Source organism: Lemur catta, chromosome 17 (assembly GCF_020740605.2).
Source record: "Lemur catta isolate mLemCat1 chromosome 17, mLemCat1.pri, whole genome shotgun sequence".
In the NCBI taxonomy this organism is placed as follows: Eukaryota; Metazoa; Chordata; class Mammalia; order Primates; family Lemuridae; genus Lemur; species Lemur catta.
This window is the reverse complement of record NC_059144.1, coordinates 26,694,545-26,717,393: the sequence shown is the minus strand read 5'-3', so window position 1 is coordinate 26,717,393 and position 22,849 is coordinate 26,694,545. Positions and strand designations below refer to the sequence as shown.

The 22,849-nt window shown below is 38.5% G+C and overlaps 2 pseudogenes; one reads left to right on the top strand and one right to left on the bottom strand.

The window, feature by feature from the left end:
* Positions 1–3,291: 3,291 nt before the first annotated feature.
* LOC123622251 lies at positions 3,292–4,286 on the top strand (annotated as a pseudogene).
* A 1,445-nt stretch (positions 4,287–5,731) lies between these two features.
* Positions 5,732–6,987, bottom strand: LOC123622250 (annotated as a pseudogene).
* Between the last annotated feature and the right edge of the window lie 15,862 nt (positions 6,988–22,849).

Below are 22,849 nucleotides of genomic sequence, written 5' to 3'. Positions count from 1 at the left end.
AATTTTCAGAGCAGTTTTTACCTTATTCAGGGCTTTTGTAAGCATTATTTCATTTTAACATATACATTTTGAAATCACCGGTAAGTCGAATAATCATTTTTCTTTTCTGAAATGTATTGAAAATAATATTAAAAAATCCATGGACCTACCCTCCTATCATTGCAAAACAGTAACATTTTGCTATTATGTTCTTCAGATCCTTTTAAAAGACACTGTCCTGAATCTGGTGTTTACTGGTCTCAAGCATGATTTTATAGTTTTACAACATATGTATAAATCCTTAAGCAACATACAGTACTACTTTTCATGTTTGGAACTTTATATAAATGCTATGGTACTGCACAGAACACTCTGCAGCTTTATGTTTTATGCTTAGCACAGTTTGTGGGATTTATGCATGTTGATATATGGAGTTTCATTTTATTAATTTTCCACTGCTCTGTGGTCTTCTCTTGTGAGACTACATCACAGTTCTTCTCATGAGTGACATTGAAGCTTTTATTCAGTGGTTTAGTACAACTTTGTGACAAACATTCTTATATTTGTTTTCTTGGGCACATACATGTGGGAGAGTTCCTCTTGTTTCTCTAGTGTGGTCCACAAAGTTGCAGTGTTGGTATCATTTGGGAGATATTGTTATACAAAAAAAAACTTTTGTAATTTTTGCTCAAGTTTTCACCTTTCCATTTAAGTTTTTAATCTAGCTATACTCTTCTGGTGTGTGTGTGTGTGTGTGTGTGTGTGTGTGCGCATGCGTGTTATAAGTGGTAGGGATCTTATCTTTGTTCTACAAGGATAAATTATTCAGCACTCCCTGATAAGCAGTGCCACCTTTGCCGTATATCAAGTGTCTATAAATCTGTGGTTCTTGTGTTGAGCTCTTTGTTGCATTGATCTGCTTGTCTCTCTCTCTGTCAATACAGGCGTACTTCGTTTTATTGCACTTTACTTTATTGCACTCCACAAATACTGCATTTTTTACAAATTGAAGATTCGTGGCAACAAACAGCATCTATTGGTGCCATTTTCCAAGAGCATGGGCTCATTTTGTGTCTGTACCACAAAATGTGGTAATTCTCACAATATTTTAAACTTTTTTCATTATTACTATGCCAGTTATGGTGATCAGTGATCTTTGGTGTCACTATTGTAGTTGTGTTGGGGCACCGCAGACTGTCCCCTGTAAGATGGTGAACTTAGTAAATGGCCATTCCCCCATCTCTCTCCCTCTCCTCGGACCTCCCTATTCCCTGAGACCAACAATATTGGAAATTAAGTCAATTAATAACCCTACCATGGCCTCCAGGTGTGCAAGTGAAATGAAGAATCACACATCCCTCATTTGAAATCAAAAGCTAGACACGATCAAGCTTTGTAAGGAAGGCATGTTGAAAGCCAAGACAAGCCAAAAGCTGGGCCTCTTATACCAAACAGCCAAGTGGTGAATGTAAAGGAAAAGTTCTTCAAGGAAATTGAAAGCACTACTCCAGTGAATACATGAATGATAAGACAGAAAAATAGCCTTATTGTTGACATGGAGAAAGTTTTAGTGGTCTGGATAGTTGATCAAACCAGCCACAACATTCCCCCACAATATCTCTGAGGTATTCCTATACTGCACTGTTTAATTAAAATAGCTTTACTGTAAGTTTTGATACCTCTTTTGGGCCACTTATCTTACCTTTTCTTGTTCAAAATTGTCATGGATATTCTTGGCCCAAATGCATTTTCAAATCATTTTGTCAAGTTTCATGAAAAGCCTTTTCAGAAGTTATTGCTTGATTGCGTTAAATGCATACATTAATTTGGGCAAACTGACAACTTTCCAATACTGTCTTCCCATTCGTGGCCATGGTATACCTCTAATTATTTAGATTTTCTTTTATAACTTTCAATTTGCAATTTTATAGTTTTTTTCCCATAATGGTCTTATGTATCCTCAGTTAGAGCTGCCTCTAATATTTCCTAGTTTATGGAATCTTTAAAAATTAAAGCAGAGAGTGGAGGTCACATAGCCAAAAGTTTTAAAAAATTCAACATTTTGTATGGAATCATAGTTAAAACCCAATGATAATGTAATTTTTAATGAGTGTTTTCTTTTACTTTCAAAGTGTTCTGATTTGTACAATAAATTATATATGCTCATTCTTAATACTTAAAAAAATTAAAGCAGAGAAAGCTCCGGAGGACCTAGCAGCCAAGAGAGACCCAAAGAGCCCAAACACCAAGCCTCCTCTAAAAACCAAGAGTAACTGCTTGAATCTACCTGAAAAGAATGTTACCAACCATACCATTTTGCCTGTCAAAGCTACAAGGCTCATCAGCATTAAACTTCAGCCCAGACCAGCCAATGTTATAGAATCCCAGAAGCCAAAGTTGGAGCCACCAAAGCTGAGCAAAAGGCTAATTTTAAGATGTGTTTCTTCTAACCCAAACTATAAGCCTCCCAGCAATCATCAGTAGCAGCATGAGCTGGATCATCCGCTATAGGAGAAGTGCCAAGAAAACCCATGGATCACTCAATGTATAGGATTTGCAAACCATAAAGCAGCAGGTAATCGATCAAGGACATTGCTCTGTGGGCAATAGCCATGTTGAAAATGAATCTTTAGGTAGCTTTCTAAGAGATAAACAAAGAGAACTTGGCTCAAACATTATCGATCTCTAAGAGGAAGCTAAATTCTGGTACATACAAATGCCAAAGAAGTATTCATAATTGAATCAAGAGCAGTTTGGTTCCTAAACAAGCTTTAGGCAAAAGTTCAATGAATGGTGCTGTTTTGAAACAGAGAGTTAATGCAATTTGTTGGAGAAACACAAGTCAGGCTTCTACCAATGAAGTCACAGGAACTCTCTAGAGTAGATCTTGCAAGACCAGGAGAAAAATCACCAAGGACAGTTTCCTCTCACTTTGTTCAGACCCTTAGTAGGACTCAAGCATCAATAAATAAATAAACAAATAAAACAGAGGTCGGGGATATAAAGGTTGCAGTGTTAAATATGAAAGAACGCATGTAAGTTACAATCATAGCCTCCTACTGAACAGAAAGTAAAACATACCAAACCAAGGACATACCTGGATTTGCTTCAGGGATGATGTAACAACAGACATCTCAATATTAAGCAAGATTAGCAGTCCACTCAACCTTGTTTTAGACCTTAATAATCATGTGTATTGCAAAACTCAGAAGCCATAAGCTTTTTTGTCAAGCCTAATTTGACAGTTGGCAGCTTTAATTCAGTCGTTCCAAGCACCCCTAGCGTGAGACCAAATGGAACCAATGGGGATAAATGCCACCACAACTTTCAACAAAATCACGGATATTAGACTGCACGTTGAAAAAAGCTCTTTCCCAGAACCATTTTCTGAACAAGACAGCTCCCAAAACTCAAACTGGTGACACAATAAAAAATGGAAAAGGAGTCCCAAAAGGGTCCCAAACTAACCCAAATATTAAAAAGAAGGCAACAGCAAAGGATCAAAGGGAACAACTGGAAGAACAGCAGGAATCTAAGGGGAAAATCTATAAATGGACTCCTATGAGACTTAAAACAACAATAAAAAAATAATAAAGGAAATGAATATTTCATTCTGGAAGGGCATTAAAGAAGAAGAAAAGAAAGCGTAACGTGAACTGCCCAATAAGATTAACAACGCCCTGACAGAATGTCTGCAGCTCATTGAAAGGGGTGTACTTTCTAATGAAATATTTACCATATTTCCCATTATTTCTGAGACTGAAAAATTTGCTAAATTCTAGATTTACAAAGCAAAGTTGTTAGCAAGTAAAGACACCTTTGGTGTTATTGGGCTATATGAAAAGGCCGTTAAAGAGGGTGCAACAGCAACACAAATGTTGCAGGAAGTTGTTCTTAATATTTTGCAAAACCCAACAGAACAATGGAAGGCATTACTTCTGACTCTGTAGTTGCTGAAAAGCTGGCCAAGAAGATGGAATCTGGAAAGTCTCTTTCTCCAAAAAGGAGAGAACAGTTTACAGCAACACCCCAAATAAGGAAGGCAGCACAGGATAATCATCTTGGCATCAAATTACAGATCTCCCTGATCCTTGGAATCAGTGGAAGACATGAAGCTCATCACTCCTGTATGATGTTCAGTGGAAATGGAGCAAGCAGTGTCCCACTACCTGGAAATGCTGCAGGAATGTGATTTAATAGTGGCTCCTCCTGACGAGCTATTAGGAGTGGAAGGAACAGAGTATTTTATATTCTGTAAAAATGAGGCTTTGCCAATAACATTAGGGTTTCAAATCCTTGAATCATAATTTCTTGAAGTTTTTTTTTAATATATAAAAGGTGTTTCAGACTCTTCATGAGACAAGTAATGCCCTTGTCCAGGTGACCTGGGAAAAAAATGGATAACGGAGAGCCATCATGGGTGCAGATTATGGACTCTCAGGATTTAGGGAGTAATTCACTGGGCTTACTCTCAAGTTTTATATACTCAGGGGGAAGTCTTTGGTTTATGTGTTTAAGACTGTAGTTCACCACAGTTTTACAGCATACATAAATTTCAAACTAATGAATATTAATTTACCCCACAATTATGGTGAAAATTTGTACTTTACTGATCTACTTTAATCCCACTGTAGTTATTCTTTACATCAGAGGGCTGATGTCTTTCTGCATCTGCCTTAGAGAGGGCAAGTCCTTTCAGGGTGGGAGATCTGGGCTGTGATACTACCTTGCCAGGCCAGACAGGCCATCACAGGCCACCTGGTCAAATCCATTCATTTTACAGATGAGCTTATACTAGCTTTGCCTTGGCTCAGAGATTACAAATGACATTTCTGTGTGATCTTTGGCTTCTGTCGCCATATCCCTGTGGATGAAGGCTAATTCTTGTCCTTTTTGTGCCATTTCTCTTCAAATGAAACATAGTCCTGAATCGGGGTGGTTATGTAGCTCTTTTGGTTTATGTGCAAACCTTATTTTGTACTTGTTATTCAGAAATGCTTCCAGTAAAAACAAAAGCCGCAGGAGAGAGGGGTGGGGAGGGGCCACTTGCTTCTTTAGTTCTTTGCTCTGTGAGGGGATAGCTGGCTTGAGAGGGCAATGTAAGCCCCAGAGACTACTATTAGGTTGCTATTCCTTTCTCCTGAGTAACTGCTCTTGGAAAGGTAAAATCAGAATCATGATGTAAATATACTGTATGGAAACACCTGGTAGACATATTTTAAATTTTAGCTTTCTTACTATGTATTATCTTTTAAAAATCATTAACTTTTTTGTTCATTCCTGCTTTAAAGAGTAATGAGAGAAAACATTCTTTTTTTCCCCTTTAAAATTATTTTATTAAATCACAAATGTACAACAGTTTCTTAACTCTACACACGCACTGCAATTTTTTTTTAAAGGAAAAACATTAAGTCTTATCACACCATGATCTTGGCTAACAGCTTTTAAACACTTTAAGAAAAAAATCTTTAAAAAAGTTTCACATGTCAGTTGAAAACTTACAAATTTTACCTTACCAAGGAAGGAATGTTTCTATCCTCTTACAAAGACCACTAGAAAGAGACAACAGTTAAAAAGCTAAGAATCTTTTACAAAGACCACTAGAAAGAGACAACAATTAAAAAAGTTAAGGATCTTTTTCAAAGGCATTTTTTTCTTTATGATCCTTCCTCCAGAGTAAGGAAATGTTATGAAATAATCCAGTCTGTTCACAAAGTGGCTCTGTGCATCCGCTCTGGTGTCTTCTGCCGTATCACTGCATATTTATGCGTGACTGAGATAAGAGTTTCCTTTCCGGTGTTATTCCAATAACCTGAAGCTGTTCTGTCACCTCTGGGCTCTCACTTTTTCCTACACAGTGAAGCCCATGGCAGACAGGAAGAGCCTTACATTGGCTCCTCCCAGCTTAACCCCCACTTCCTCCATGGCCTCCTGGACCACAATTCCCTCCACCATATGGTTCCTTCTACCACCAAAGTTTCCACTCTTCCTTGTACCATGGTTAGAAGGTTGCTGGTTAGCATTTCCAAAATCACTGTAATTTTCACTTTCATAATCTCCTCCTCCATAGTTGTCATAACCACCTCAGTAGCCCCCACCCTGGCTGCCATATCCAGGTCCTTCACCCCTGCATCCTCCTCTTATCTCCTCCATACCCAGGGCTACCTACAAAATTGCCAGCTCCAAGTCCTCCCCCATACCCATGACCACCATCCCCAAATCCACACCCACTTCCACATCTGTCAGATCTTCTTCTAAAGTTACTTCCTGGTCCTGATCCAAAATGTCCACCACCACCACCACCACCATGCGAATCCCCAAAACAACCTCTCCCACTCCTTGGTTGAACTTCCTGCATTTCTTGTCTAGACAAAGCCTTTCTTCCTTCTGCATTAGGACCATTGATGGTACGGTATTTCTGCAATACTGTTCTATCCACAGGGTCATGGTCACCAAAAATAGCACAGTCAAAGTTTCTTTTCTTGCCAGACCACCTATCAATAATTATCTCAGTGGTACCAATTATTCCATATTCCTTGAAGTAATCTCTAAGGAGATGTCCCTCAATATCTTCTTTAGTTCCAACAAATGGCTTCTTCATAGTTACACTAACTTCTCTAGCCACCATTTTGGCTCAACCACTCTCCCACAATCCAGCAACTGAATTAGGCCTTGCAGCCATGGCAACACCACCCTCAGTCAGGGAGGAGAACGTGACCAAACCAAGTCCTCTTGACCTTTTGCTCCCGGGATCCCTCAAGACCACACAGTCTGTAAGTTTTCCCCATTTCTCATAGTCGCTGCTCAGACTTTCTTCGATGGTTTCAAAGCTTAAGCCACCATAAATTGTTCATGGAACTGTTCCTTTTCTCTCTCCTTTGTGGACTCAGTCACTTCAGCCCGATTTCCCACAGTCAAGTGAGGGGAGAGACATCTCCATGGATTGACACAACCGGCCTTATCCTGGGGCTCTAGTGAGAACTGCGGCTGTCTGAGAAATACCACCATTAGGAGAACCTCCACCAGGATGCGCCGCTGCTACTTGGAAAACGTTCTTGTCTTGCCTTCCCCTCTAGGGAGAAATCCTTCAGTCCTTCACTGTTCAGCACGTTAGCTGTAGGGTTTTGTTTTTTCGTAGATGTTCTTTTTTTTCTTTTTAGTTGACACATAGTAATTGTACATATTTGTGGGATACAGAGTGATATTTTGATACATGCACACAGCGTGTAATGATTAAATCAGGGTAATTAGAATATTCAGCACATCAAACATTTATCATTTCTTTGTGTAGGGAACATTTAAAATCTGCTCTTCTAGCTTTTTAAAAATATACAATATAGTTAACCATTTCCACCCTCCAGTGCTACTGCACACCAGAAGTCATTCTTCCCATTTAGCTGAAATTTATATCGATTAACCAATGTCTTTCTAGTCTGCCTTTCCTGCTACCCTTCCTACTCTCTTAATAACCACAATTCTACCCTCTACTTCCATGCGCTCAAATTTTTTTTAACCCCCACATATGAGTTAGAACATTTAGTATTTGTCTTTCTGTGCCTGACTTCTTTCACTTAACATAATGTCCTCTAGGCTCATCCATGTTGCTGCAAATGACAGGATTTTGTTCTTTTTTTATTTAAGTGGCTGAATAGTATTCTAGTGTGTGTACATAGACTACATTTTCTTTATCTGTTCATCTGTTCATGGACATTTAGGTTGATTCCATGTCTTGACTATTGTGGATAGTGCTGCAATCAATATGAGGGTTCAGGTATCTCTTTGATACACTGATTGCTGGATTGTATGATCATATGGTAGTTCTATTTTTAGTTTTTTCAGAAACTTCCATACTATTTGTTTATTTTTTCAGAGACAGGAACTCACTTTGTCACCCAGGCTGGAGCAGAGGTGCGATCATAGCTCATTGTAACCTTGAACTCCTGGGCTCAAGTGATCTTCCCACCTCAGCCTCAAAGTAGCTGGGACTGCAGGTGTGCATCACCATGCCTGGCAAATTAGAAAAAAAATTGTAGAGACAGTATCTGGCTATGTTGCCCAGGCTGGTCTTGAGCTCTTGGCCTCAAGGGATCCTCCTGCCTCAGCCTTCCAAAGTGCTGGGATTCCAGCACTCTCTCTTAGATAATGTATTTGAAATGTGATTGTCTATACACTATTTTGGTTCTTCTAAGTGGAGGAGGTGGGCATGAAATGCTATCGATCACCCATCTTGAAGCCCCTCCTGCAGTGTTTTTTTTCTATATAATGTTCTTTTTTATCTCTGGTAACATTTTTTGTTCTGAAGTCTATTTGTTTATATTATTATAGTTACTCCAGCTTTCTTATAGTTGCTTTTGATATGATATAACTTTTACTATCCTTTTACTTTTAATCTATTTGTATCTTCAAATATAAAGTATGTCTCCTATAGACTGAACATAGTTGGATCTTATCTTTTTAAGTCCAACTGCCTTGAGATTGAATTGTTTAATTCATTCACATAATGCTGTTTATATAGTTGGATGTATATCTGCCATTTAACTTTTTATTTTCTGTATGCCTCATGTATTTTTTTGCTTCTATATTTCTTCTTTACTGCTTTCTTTTGCACAAAGTGCATTTTTCCAATAGAGCATCTTAATTTTTCACTACATTTTTTTAGTTCTCTCCTGTTGATTGCTCTAAGGTTTAACATATATATCTCATCAGAATTACTTTCAGATTTATACTAACATAATTCCAGTGAGATACAGAAGTGTTACTCCTATATAACTCTATTCCTTTTTTCTTTTTTGTATATAATTTGTCATACATATTTTGTCTAAAATGTTATAGACCCAACATTACATTATTATAATTATTACTTTATATAGTTTTGTCCTTTAAAGAAGCTGAGAGAAGAAAAGATATAAATATATATATTTAAAAGATATAAATAAATATAAAATAAGATATAAATATGTATTTTATATAAATTTATAATTATAAACAATATAATACAATATATTAATATATAATATATTATACATTAATAATGAGATATAACACATATAATAATATATGTTTTATATAATGTTATTTTAAAATGATTTTGTCTTGTAATTTGTCTTGTAATTTCTGGTAGAAATCTAGAAATCTGTGTAGGACAGTAGAGACCGATTTAAATGATATTTACATCTGGAAATGGGCACATATTTTCTTTTGCTAGACAGTTTTTATGTGAGGTTGAGTCAATCTAGTTGTTAGAAGAACTAAGTTTGGGTACTGTTACTGTTTATTTTTATTGTTTATGCTCAATGCACCCAGGTTTCTGATTCCTCTAATGTTACCTTGTGCTTAGGATGGGCTAGGATACAGGGGATTTTTCTCAATAGCTGCTTTAACCTTGCTTAAGGTCTCCCCTTTGGACCTGGGTCTCAGAGTGAGTCTCTCTCTGCGTTCTTGCTCCTCTCACAGTAGAATATTGCTCTTACCGATTACTCAGTACTTGCTAACCTGGTGAGGTGGGGCAGGGAGCTGTTCTCTGTTGTTGTGACCCAGTCACAGTCTTAGTCACTATGATCCAGGGTCCCAAGGGTGGAGCCTTCTCAATGGTACTGCCCTTCCGTGGGCATCTCAACAGGGGATACCTAATGGTCTAGGCCCAGGACAGTTTCCTGCTCCTTCCCCAGTGGTAGAAAACGTTTTTTCCATTTCCTTTATCTGACAACAAGTAGATTTACTTCCCTTCCCAGCTACTTAAGGTTTTGTTCCATATGGGAGACAGGTGTGAAGGATGTTTGTGGGGCTTTGGGTCTTTCTGTATAGTGGCTGTTGCTCTCCTCCCCTAGGCCTGTACCATGAGAGAAGCTTTTTCTGGACTCTTGTTCTGACCCAATATTTCCAAACATTCAGTAAGGTTTGCAGAGAAGAGCCTGAAAGTGTATGTGAATTTTTCTTGTCTGTGGCTCCTAGGGGTTTTATATTCTCATGTTAGCCCACACTTACACTTTAGCAACTTGGTAAAAATATATGAATTTTTCTTAACAGTTTATATTGTATCTGGCATCTGCCCCAGGGAGGCATGTGCTCATAACCCATCTCTTCTTGGAGGCACCTGTTTCTCCCTAGATTTTAGGTTAGTGGGTTGCCCTGCAACCTCAGCTGTCTGGTGGGTTGAAGGAAGGATTTCATTTTGTAGATTATACGACTTTTTATTTTTGTTGTAAGGGTGAAGATTACTATTTCTGGATTTCTCCATCCTAAGCAGAGGATAAATTTCTCTGGATATATTTTGAATATAGAGCCCATAGAATCTGTTAATATGTAGAGTAAGAGAGAGGAGTCATGAATGTCCCTAAGATTTGAGGCCTGAATGACTGGAATAATAAATAGCCATCAGATGTGTTAGGAAAAGCAGTACATGTAGCCCCTTTGAGTGGGGAGATCAGAAGTTTATTTTTGAACATGCATGTTGAGTTTGGGATGACCTTTCAATACCTAAGTGGAGATATTGAGCAGGAAGTTAGATACAAATCTGAAGTTTGAGGAAAAGGCTTGGGCTTGAGACATAAATTTGGGAGGCATTGGCATGCAGAGTGGTTACTAATGAAGAGAGTGAAGACAGATGGCAGAAGACAAAGTCTGAGTCCAGCATTCCCAAACATTAATAGGTCAGTATATTAGTTAGCTATTGCTTTGTAACAGATGACCACAAAATCTCTGGCATCCAAACACAAAGATTTATTACTCAGTCATCTATGTGCAGGTTGGCTGGAATTCAGCTCATCTGGGCTGGGATTGGTCTGGCTTATCTGAGCTTTTGATGGGTTCAGGTTTATTTCATGAAGCTCTGATTTTCCTTGGATCGTGGGCTTGTGTCATATCCACCAGCTTCTGTTTATGTCACATCCGTTAGCATTCCTTTGGCCAAAGCAGTCCTATGGCTAAGCCAAACACAAATGAGTCAGGGAAGAATATTTTTATATGGAATTGATGAGAAGGAGCTGATATTTGCTAAAAAAAAAAATGATGTAACTTACTATAGTCTATCTGCTTATTCAGAAACAATCACATACCATCCACTCACATGGAAAGTTTACTAGGTACAGTTTCTGCTTTTCAGATTTTCACAGGGGACAGTTTTACCAAATGCTTTGCTACTGCATTCACATAGTACTGATTTTCCAGCTTCCTATAACAGTTTATGTGCTGCCTATAACTTGGTCCCAAAGCCACTGCCATATATTTTAGATTTTCGTTTTGACCATAGCCTAGGTCTAGGTACCAGTTACTGTATCAGTAAGCTATTGCTATATAACAAATAATGGCAAATATTTCAATGCCATACAATAATATATTTATTTCTTGCTTACACATGTGTGTTGGCTAGGGTTAGAGGTCAGCTGGCTATGATTTTTAGCTGGGACCAGGTCTGCTCCACATGTTCCTCCGTGTGGCCAACATATTCTTCTCGTGGTGAAAGGCAGAAGCATGGAAGGCCAAGCTCCACTGTGCAAGAACACTTCAAATCTCTCATTGTGTCATGTCTGTTAACATGGCATTGGTCAAAGACAGACTCGTGGTCAAGCCCAGATGTGTTTCAGGGGCTGCTTTCAAAGTTCAGGCAGTTTACCAGTTGGCCTTGGCTTTCCCCTTCTCCTTGCACAGGACCTCAGGTTTATCTAGGAATGAATAGCTCTCTAGAGCTACTCCAGTCTTTCCTGAGCATGTGTGCAGCTTTGTACATGCGCACAGCCTTCCAGACCCAGGAAAAGGTGAGATCTTATCAAGTCTCCCATTGGCTGCCTTATGTCCCTGATCTCTCTGTTAAATTTCTGGCCAGTCCACTGTTTGTTTGTTTGTTTGTTTGTTTTGCTTGTCCCAACTAGCATTGAGACCTTAGAATGGCTGCAATGTTGGCCTTCTCAATTGTTTACCATGAAGATCACCATTTCATGATATATATTTCGTGACTATATGCTATAAACTTCTGAGTAGACTGGTGCCAAGTGTATGGTGGTCCTGTGCCAAGACTGGTACCAAGTCTATGGTAGACTTGTGAGTCTGGAAATTTAATTGAGCCCAAGAAAACCTCTTGGTGGGCACTGCAAATTGCAATTTGCTAAAAGACCTTAAAGCTGAATGCTTTGGTTAAATGTTTCCAAGTGACATCTAAGCAAAATGTGGAAGGTTCATACAAAAAAAAAAGTTAACTACCATTGTTAGGCATTTAGATTAATTTGCATGATAGTTTTCCCAAAGACTTCAACATTTCTAAAATTTGATCGGTAATGGGAAACACAAAGAAAACATGTAAGAGACATCTACTTCCAGAAGGATGGAGCAGACATACTTTTCTATCTCTCCAACTAAATACAGCTAAAAACCTTGGTCGTTATAAATAAACATGAAATGCTGAAAAAGTGGACAGAAAAGGGAAGATTGGCGAGAGACCTCAGAACCTGTGTAATGACTTGGTGATGATTTTCCTGGCTTTTCTTTTTGCCTCTTACATTCCAGACTAGGTAACCGAGAAGCTAGCAATCTAAAACACAGACAACCCAGTTACTAAAGTGAGAATGTTCTAACCAACTGAAAATGACCAGAAGACTCACTGTCTATGAGCCCAGAGGAGCTATGAGGCCAGCCTGGACTTTCCTCCAAGAAACAGAGAAAGACCATGCCCAGCAATGGTGGAAGGTGGAGAGAGAGTTACCCCAGGAGGGCATTTCTCCAGTTCAGTTGTCACTGTCACAGTTACAGCAGCCACACTGGATAGGCCCAGAGTTTGGGCCTCAACAGGGAAAAGATCATTGAGTCTTTCACCTCCCTGGTACCAGAGTCATTGAGTTTCAATGTCCCACACTCTCCTTCCTTTTCTGTAACAACAAAGACACTTTTAATGGTTTTTTTGTAAGTCATTAAAAGGAAGTTGGCAATGCATAAGAAAAATGAGGATGTTTCAAAGGTTAAGAAATCTTACAAACTTTTTATTATAATTCCTTATAGGTCTGTAAGTGGAAATCCAGTTGTCTCCCATAACTCACTTCTGTTTCTGAGTGTGTTGCTTAAAATCCTTCCCTGTTCTTCAAACTTCCACCTTTAGATAAAGAGCATCTTTTCTAAAGTAAAGAAAGGCTCCCTTCTCTTCCCACAGGCTTGAATAATGAGTCTCCCCTGTTGCAAGAAGGATGAATAGTGAGGACCTTCAGACACACACACACAAAAGTGGGGCTTATTTCTAAGAACCTGAGTCTGGTTTCTTGGATATTTCTTCAAGAAAATGAGTTAATATGTGAGCAATGAGATTTTGTTAGAAGCATATATTGCCATTGTCTTCACGAGCCCAGAAGGTCAAGGACAACAGAGCCCATGCCAAACACCCCCAAGGAGCCCAGACCACCTCAGCAGAACGTGGGAAGAGACTGCAAAAACGTGTTGTGCCTGCATCAGTGAGCACCCACCCATAGTGAATGCTACCAAACATTTTTTTTTTTGAGACAGAGTCTTGCTCTGTCACCCTGGGTAGAGTGCAGTGGCGTCATCATAGCTCACTGCAACCTCAACAATCCTTTTGCCTCAGCCTCCCGAGTAGCTGGGACTGCAGGCACGTGCCACAGCACCTGGCTAATTTTTCTATTTTCTAATATTTTTAATATTTTCTATTAGTAGAGATAGGGTCTCACTCTTGCTCAGGCTGGTCTCAAACTCCTGAGCTCAAGCAATCCTCCAGTCTCAGTCTATGCCGGTATTCCTTGTGTTTTGACCATTTTAGCATTTGTCCTTTTTCTTGTTGTTCTTTGAACAAAGCATCATCATTAATAGTTGCATTAAAATAAGCTGCGTGGGGTGGGTGGGTGCGGTAAACCTCCACTTTGTACTTATCCCTTCTGCCATCTTCTCATCTTGCAGGTTGGGACATGTACTCACAGTGAACAAAGCTCTGATTTAACGTTGGGTCACAGTGTCACTAACTCCTCCTTTTCAAGAACAGCATGAGGGGCGCTCTGTGATAACACAAAGTGCAGTCTTGCACCAGCAGCTCGGAACAAGCTTGATTACATGGCAAGCAGAAGACACAGATTGCCAATCACAAGAAGCATCAGCATCTACTTCGAAAGCTAATAGCTACATTAAGAAGATGCTGCTGAAAGATAATGATTCAAATGCAGGGTACGAAAGGTGAGCTCACATATCACTTTATGAAGCATGACTTCATTTAGACCAAAAGACTGTTCTTCTAAGTTAATTATACTCATTTCTTTACTCCAAGTTTTTTTTATGCACACATGAAGAGTGAGGTAATGATCGTTACTGTGTGGCTTCATTAAAAGAAGTGAACAGTTAAATAATGCCATCAGATGATTCCAGTAGAAAAACATGATTTGATTTTTTTTCTTTCATTTAATTCACAAAATCAAAAAAAGTCTTTTGGAAATTTACTCTGTTGTAGGTGAAGCATTTGACATTATTGCGATTAACACTGAATTCAGTTTACAAGTTCAATGCTGAAAGTAAAATTATTTATATTGGTACAAATAATATTCTTACTAAATTAAGAAATCTGTGACTAGAAATGCACTTGGACCTGGTTATTGTCTGTGTATAATTTAGAACTGCATCCAAATAAGCTTCACTATTCCACCATTTGAAATAGAAGGTAGAGTTGTCAAAATTTACAAAGATTTTATATATACACAGTAAGAGGAACTGAACTATAAAATTTTTATGACAAAGCCAAACACAAAAGGATACTTCTGAATGGCAGGAAATGTTCTCCACCTCCTGTCCAATTGCAAACAACCTCACATTTTGTATTATGAAATACAACTATTTCTTGAGTTGAAAATATTGCACTTGAGCATGGGCATTCTGATACACACTGACTGAAAGGCCGTCCCTGCCACTCCCCTGCACAACGAGCACATGTAATGAATAACTCATCAACCTGTACACAAGCTATTTCATTCACGAGAGCTGACACTGCTTAACAACACTGATAACTTTCAAAATTCCTCAGAAGAGGTCTTACATATAGGCAACGTATAAGATTTTTTATTAAACTGGTGTGGTATACACTTGAAATTACATATCCATGAAAAGAAGTTTGAGAAAGAAAATTAAAATGCACTCGTGCATTTTTTCTTGCCACCAGTGTTAAATTCAGCTCTCTTTGCCTACAGAATGCAAAACAAGACACCTAAGAAGCAACCCCACTGTTATTAAGTTATAAATTGCTATATATATGAATCAGTTTCTTTGAAGGAGAATGCACTTATTTTTAGTAGCACACTTAACCGATAACCTAAAGTTAGAAATGCCACTTTTTTGAAGGCATAGCTCTAGTCCAGCTCATATGCAAATCAAAATCTGTCCTATGGGCCACCCCCCCCCCGCAAGAAGGATAAGTTCATTGGTGTGTCCTGTGGTGCCAGAGCCTATCCCACAGCCAAACCCAGCCCTCCATGAACCCATGAATGGTGTCCAGTTATATAAGACAAAATGTCCGTCCTTCCTTCCTTCCTTCCTTTCTTCCCTCTCTCCCTCCCTCCCTCCTTCCTTTTGGCAGCATTCACTAGTGAACCCCTCTGGGCCTAGTGCTTTCTGTTTGGGGGGCTTAATTATTGATTCAATTTCTTTGATAGATATAGGCCTCTTCAGATTGTCTGTTTCTTTTTATATGAGTTTTGGTAGATGGTGTCTTTTAAAGAGTTGGTCCATTTCATCTAGGTTATCAAATTTGTGGGAATAACAGTTGTTCATAAAATTCATTTATTATACTTTTATTGTCCATGGGATCTGTAGTGATGCCCCTCCTTCATTTCTGATATTATTAATTCATGTCTTCTTTTGTTAGTCCTGCTAGAGGCTTATTGATTTTATTGATCTTTTCAAAGAATCAACTTTTGATTTTGCTGATTTTTGCTCCTTATTTCTTATTTAAAAGATTTCTTCTCTGATTTTCTGATTTTGATAAATTTGTGTTTTCATTTTTATTTTGTTCAAAGCAAAATTTTTTTTGAGACAGAGTCTGGCTCTGTCACTTGGGCTAGAGTGCTGTAGCATCAACCCAGCTCACAGCAACCTCAAACTCCTGGGCTCAAGCAATTCTCCTGCCTCAGCCTCCCAAGTAGCTGAAGCTACAGGTGTACACCACCACACCCAGATAATTTTTCTATTTTTAGTAGAGATGGGGGTCTTGCTCTTGCTCAGGCTGGTCTCGAACTCCTGACCTCAAGCTATCCTGACCTCAAGCGATCCTCCCACCTTGGCTTTCCAGCCTTCTTTGGCTCATGGATTATTTAGAAGTGTGCTGTTTAATCTCTAAGTATTTGGATATTTTCCTGGTATCTTTCTGCTATTTATTCCTAGTTTAATTCCATTGTGGTCTGAGAGCTGACATTGTATTATTTCTACTTTTTAAATATTTGTTAATATTAAAAATATGCGAGGGAGAAGAGAGGAGGAGGATAGGTATATTCATACCTAATGGGTGTGGTGCGCACCGTCTGGGGGCTGGACACTCTAGAAGCTCTGACTTGGTGGGGCAAAGACAATATATGTAACCTAAACATTTGTACCCCCATAATATGCTGAAATAAAAAATTTTAAAACAAAATAAATTTTAAAATGTGTGTTTTATGGCCCAGAATATGTTCTATCTTGGTGAATGTTTCATGTAAGCTTGAGAAGAATGTGTATTCTGCTGTTGTCAGATAAAGTAGTCCATATCTGTCAGTTATATCCAGTTGATTGATGGTGCTGTTGAGTTCAACTGTGTTCTTACAGATTTTCTGCTTGTCAAATCTATCTATTTTTGATAGAGGAGTGTTAAAGTCTCCAATTATAACAGTAGATTAGTCTATCTCTCCTTGCAGCTCTGTAAGTTTTTACCTCATGTATTTTGATGCTCTGTTGTTAGATGCATATACATTTCTATTTTTTGTTATGTCTTCTTGAAGTATTGACTACTTTATCATTGTGTAATGCCCCTCTCTTTTTATTCTGAAGTCCATTCTGTCTGAAATTAATATAGTTACACTTGCTTTATTTTGATTAATATTAACCTAGTATATTTTACTCCATCCTTTTACTTTTAGGCTTCATGTGTCTCTATATTTAAAGTGGGTTTCTTGTAGACAGCATATAATTAGGTCTTATTTTTGGGCCACTATGACAATCTATGTCCATTAACTGGACTATTTAGGCCATTGAGGTTTCAAGGTGACTGTTGATATAGTTGGATTAATATTTACCATATTTGTTACTGTTTTCGAATTTTTGCCCTTGTTTTTTATTCCAGCCTTTGCCTTCTACCTTATTTCTGTCTTTTGTGGTTTTAATTCAGCATTGTATATGATTCCATTTTCCCTCTTTTGTTAGCTTATCAATTATACTTTTTAAAAAACCTTTCTAGTAGTTACCCTAGAGTTTGCAATATTCATTTATAACTAATCCAAATCCACTTTCAAACAACACTATACCATTTCATGGGTAGTACAAGTACCTTATAACAAAATATTCCTAATTCCTCCCTCTCGTCTTTAGTACCATTGCTTTCATTCATTTCACTTATGCATAAGAAAAGGTATATACACATACATGTGTGTGTGTGTGTGTATGTATACACACACACACATGTATAATTGAATATATTTTTGCTATTATTATTTTGGGCAAACTGTTATCTGTTAGATCAATTAAAAATAAGAAAAATAAAAGTTTTTATTTTACCTTCACTTATTCTTTGATGCTCTTTCATTCTTTATGGAGATTTGAGTTTCTGATCTATATCATTTTTATTCTTTCTGAAGAACTTCTTTTAACATTTCTTGCAAAGCAGGTTTACTGGCAACCATATTTCCTCAATTTTATGAGAATGTCTTTATTTCTCCTTTACTGTTGAAGGATCACTTCTCAGGATACAGAACTCTAGGCTGGTGGCTTTTCTCTCCCACACTTTAAATATTTCACATCATCCTCTTCTTGTTTGCATGGTTTCTGAGGGGAAGTGATATGTAATTCTTATCTTCACTCTGCTTTAGGTAAGTTCCCCGCCTCCCCTCCCCCCTGCCCCCCTCCGGCTTCTTTTAAGATTTTTTTTCTTTAGCTTTGATTTTCTGAAGTTCAAATATGATGTGCTTATGTGTCTTTCTTGGTTATTTATCCTGTTTGGTGTTCTCTGAGCTTCCTGGATCTGTGGTTTGTTGTCTGATATTAATTTGGGGAAAATTTTTATTATTATTTTGAATATTTTTTCCTTCTCCTTCGGCATTCCCATTATATATATGTTACAACTTTTGTAGTTGTCCAACAGTTCTTGGATAGTCTATTCTGTCTTTTTTCAGTCTTTTTTGTCTTTGTTTTTCAGTTTTATGGTTTCCATTTTCATATCCTCAAGCTCAGAGTTTCTTTCCTCAGCCATGTTCAGTCTACTGATGAGCCCATCAAAGCATCCTTTATTTTTGTTGCAGCATTTTTTTATCTCTAGCATTTCTTTTTTATTCTCTCTTAGAATCTACATCTTTCTGCTTACATTATCCATCTCTTCTTGTGAGTTGTCTACTTTTTTTATTAAAGTCTTTAGCCTGTTAATCATAATTTTAAAAAATTCCTGGTCTGATAATTCTGCCATTCTTACCATATCTGACTTTGGTTCTGATGCTTGTTTTGCCTCTTCAAACTGTGTTTTCTGCCATTTAGTGTGGCCTGTAATTTTTAGTTGGGCATGATATACTATATGGAGGGAACCTCTATAAATAGTACTTTAGTGGTATTGTGGTAAGGTGTCGGGAAAGGGGAAGCATTCTATAGTCCCATGATTAGGTCTTAGTCTTTTGGTGAGCCTATAAACTTCACCAGTACTTCTCAATTTTTGCCCCCCCTTAGGTGGGGCAGGATGGCTGGAGAGAGATGGAGCTCTGTATTTTTCTTCCCTCATGTGGAAGATTAAAGGGAGCTAGAGTTGGATATTTCCCTTCCTCCAAGCATGTTAGGCTCTGATAAACCAACACAGGTTAAGCTCTGGAAAACCTAACACAGGTTAGGCTCTGGAAAAACAGTTTCTTCTGAGGGCAGGCCTTGTTAAGAAGAAAAGAAGGAGGAACTTCCAAGCCATTTTCCCTAATGGCTGTACTAATTTACATTCTCACCCACAGTATATATGAGTTCCCTTTTCTCAGCATCCTCTCCAAACATTTATGATGCTTCATCTTTTTAATAAAATCATTCTAACAGGTGTGAGGTGATATCTCATTGAAGTTTTAATTTGCATTTCCCTAATGATTAGTGATTCTGAGTAATTTTTTCATGTACCCATTGGCCATGTGTATATCTTCTTTTTAAAATGTCTGTTCAAGTCCTTTGCCCATTTTTTAATTGGATTGTTTATTTCATGCTATTAAGTTGTTTGGGTTCCTTATATATTTCGGATATTACTCCTTTATCAGATGTATGCCTTGCAAATATTTTCTGAATTGTCTGGTATATTTCAAAATGGTTCCTTTTCTCCTCCCCCTGCTGGATGCATGAAAATATTTCTTTCCAATACCGGGAGGACTTAGTCAAGCTCCTGGAGGTAAAACTCACAAAATTATGACAGCCTCCCTGTGATTGGGTCTTACTGGAGTTTTAACTCTCAGACATATCCTCACTGAGCCCCTGGCAACCTACTGATTGTAGTTCAGGCTTTCCTACCACAGCACTGGTTCCCAAAAGAGGTTTCTGCTCATGTATTTCTCCTCCAGTAAGTTGTGATTCTCTATATCTCCTATATATCTCTCCAAATTTGTAGTTCGCCCTGTGACCTCATTTCTCTGACAGATCTAAGAAGAGTTCTTCTTTTTTGGTGGTGCATCTTTTTACTTGTTGTTAGCTAGGGGGACTTTTTCCCTGGGTCATCCAGGGAACTGAATTGGTTCCATCCACAAAGGGCTTCTACAGCCACAATGCCCCAAACTTGCTGCACCCCAGAATTCTGGTCTCTGAAGCTCCAAACTCAGTCTGCAGCCACAGACCCCTCTGGATCTGGGGCTCTCAAATAAAGAAGGGCCATGGGACCCCTGGCATGGGATGAGTGCCCCTGGTAGAGAGAGAGCTGGCCCTTGGACAATCAATCTCTTTCTAACACTGACACAAGTTTCCCCAGGCCTGGGAACCCTAGGCCTGGTGGTGTCTCCTTACCCTCTCAGCCAATCTCATCTGTTTCTGCAGATTTCCATTTGGAAGCATTTTCTTTGCTCCTACCCCAGCGTGAGATAAGATCTGGAGCACATTTTCTGAGAGCTTCTCCCTAGACTCTTACTAGGCTGCACTGTCCCCAGTCAATGATTGCCCCAGTGGCCATGTTTGTATGATGACCCTTGTTCTGGTAATGACTCATGATTATAGTGCTGGGCACATGACCCAGGCTCATCGTCATGGTATCTTCACCTCCCCCAGCCATTGGCCGATGTTGTGACACTGCATGTAGGGCAGATGATCTGTTTTTTTTTTAAATTATCACTATTACCAAAACAGTATATGATAATAATATCTAACTTTTGGATCATAGCCAGCTATTATTAAAAATTTTTCATATATTAATCCATTTTATACTCAATAAACCTATGAAGTTAGTATGATTGTCTCCATTTTACAGTTGAGGGAACTCAAGAATGAGAGAAGTTAAATAGTTTCCCCTAAGTCACAAGCTAGGAGATGCTAGAGCTGTAATTCAAATCTAGAAGTTCTGATTCCTAAGTCCACAAGCTTAATCTTTTCCCTTGTAAGACATCCACTGCTCCCAATTCTTCACTTGTCCCAAAGCCTTCCCCAGTTACCTGCACCTTCAGTCATCAGTAGGTGGGGGGAGGGAATATGGCAGAGTAAGGAGAATTTTAGCTCGTGGCCCCCCAGGCTGCTGGTTCTCTCAAACATTCAGGCTGCATCTGTACTGCACCAAGTCAGGCTGAATTTGAAACTCGATTCCTTGCATGATTTCCACAAAAATTTTCCACTCAGATAAGCATATGTGAGTTTAGTAGATCTTTACTGAAGGATTGGAGTTCATAGGGAGGCACCTTGCTGCTCCAAGTGCAGATTCTGCCGTCTTCTTGACACTAGTCCATCAATATTGGAGTCATACATTCCAAATTATGTTTATTGGAGGCATAAAGGTTTGCGGTTCATATCTTCCAAAATCATTCCCTCTATGAAAGAAATTATTCCTCTTTCATCCATTTGTGCTTTCTGCCTTAAATTATATTTTTCAGGTATTAATATTGCTAAACCAACTTTTCTGAAGTGTTTTGTGGTGTATTTTTTGCTATTCCTATATTTATACCCATTTACGTCGCTTTGTTTTGGTATGCCTCTATGTGCTGTGTCCTGGGAGATTGTCCCCACATGGTCACATAGCTCACTAATTTACTTTTTGATTATGTATAGTCAGCTAGTCAACCTATTAGTTTTGTTTTGTTTTATTTGTGACGGAGTCTCGCTCTGTCAACTGGGTTCGGGTGCTGTGGCATCAGCCTAGCTCACAGCAACCTCAAACTCTTGGGCTCAAGCCATTCTCCTGCCTCAGCCTCTCAAGCAGCTGGGACTACAGACATGCACCACCATGCCTGGCTAATTTTTCTATTTTTGGTAGAGATGAGGTCTTGCTCTTGCTTAGGCTGGTCTCGAACTCCTGACCTCAAGCAATCCTCCCACCTTGGCCTCTCGGAGTGCTAGGATTATAGGCGTGAGCCACCTTGCCTGGTCCTAAGTTTCTTTTTAATTTCAGCATTAATTATATTTTTATTCCAAAGTCTCTGATTTGTTGTTTTTTCCTATGTATTTGTTCTTATTTCCTGCCTTTTCTTGTTTCACAAATTCCTGTTATTGTTTCAGGGATTTACTTCCCTTTTGTTACAAAATTAAGGTTATAAAGATAAGGTTATTAAACATTTTTAAGACCTTTTCATATTGTATTTTTTTCCTGTTTCCTCAGATGTGAAGCTCCTTTGATTGCTGCTTTTGTTTTTAGTTATTGTTGTTCTTAAATTTGTTATCTATCTCTCATGGTGTTATGGTTCCCCAAATCTTTGGCGATTCCTGCTTGCACTGCCATCTTTTCAGTAATAATGCCCCAAGTGATCCTGGGTTGTCAGAGCCTTGTGGAGAATGGCACCTGCCTTAACCTTGCTGTGGTAGCTGCTCCTAATTGAAGCTATGGATTCTTCTCTGCTTTCTTCTTGAGGGATGTCTCTGTCTTCCCACGAGAGCTGTCCTAGTGCAACAGTTAAAAGTGAAGCCTGTGGAGTGTGGCAGCCTGTGTTCTAATTCTAAAATCTGGGTGATATTGAACAAATTCATTACTCTCAAACTGCCTCAGGTTTCCTCATCTGTAAAATGAGGTCAAGGGTAAAGAATTCCTCATAGGATCGGAGGGATGATTAAATGAGGTGACTGATACACAATGTTTGATACAATATCGGGAGCATAGTACATCTTCAATAAATGATAGCTGCTACTATTCTTTCATGTCACATAGAGACTCAGTTCTTGGTTTTAAGTGTAATTGGGCATTTATTAATATAATTTTATCATTTTTCATTTCTGTGGATGTGGAAAAGGGGGAACGATTTCACGATGTGCACATCTGCCACATTGAAAGAGAAATTTGGATGTAAATATGATAACTTTTACAATGTCATTTGACAGTTACTCCTGACAGATGGAGGGCCTGAAACCCAGCATGTGACAGAGAGATTTCCAGACAGTCCTGTGATAGTCATAGATGCTGGAAGAGAAACCATTTCTCCTAAAAAGTTTTATTTCTAAAGCATAACTTTGGAAGAAATATAGCAAAACTCTTCCTGTATACAAATAATAATCATAATCACAATTTTTTGGTTATAATTATGAG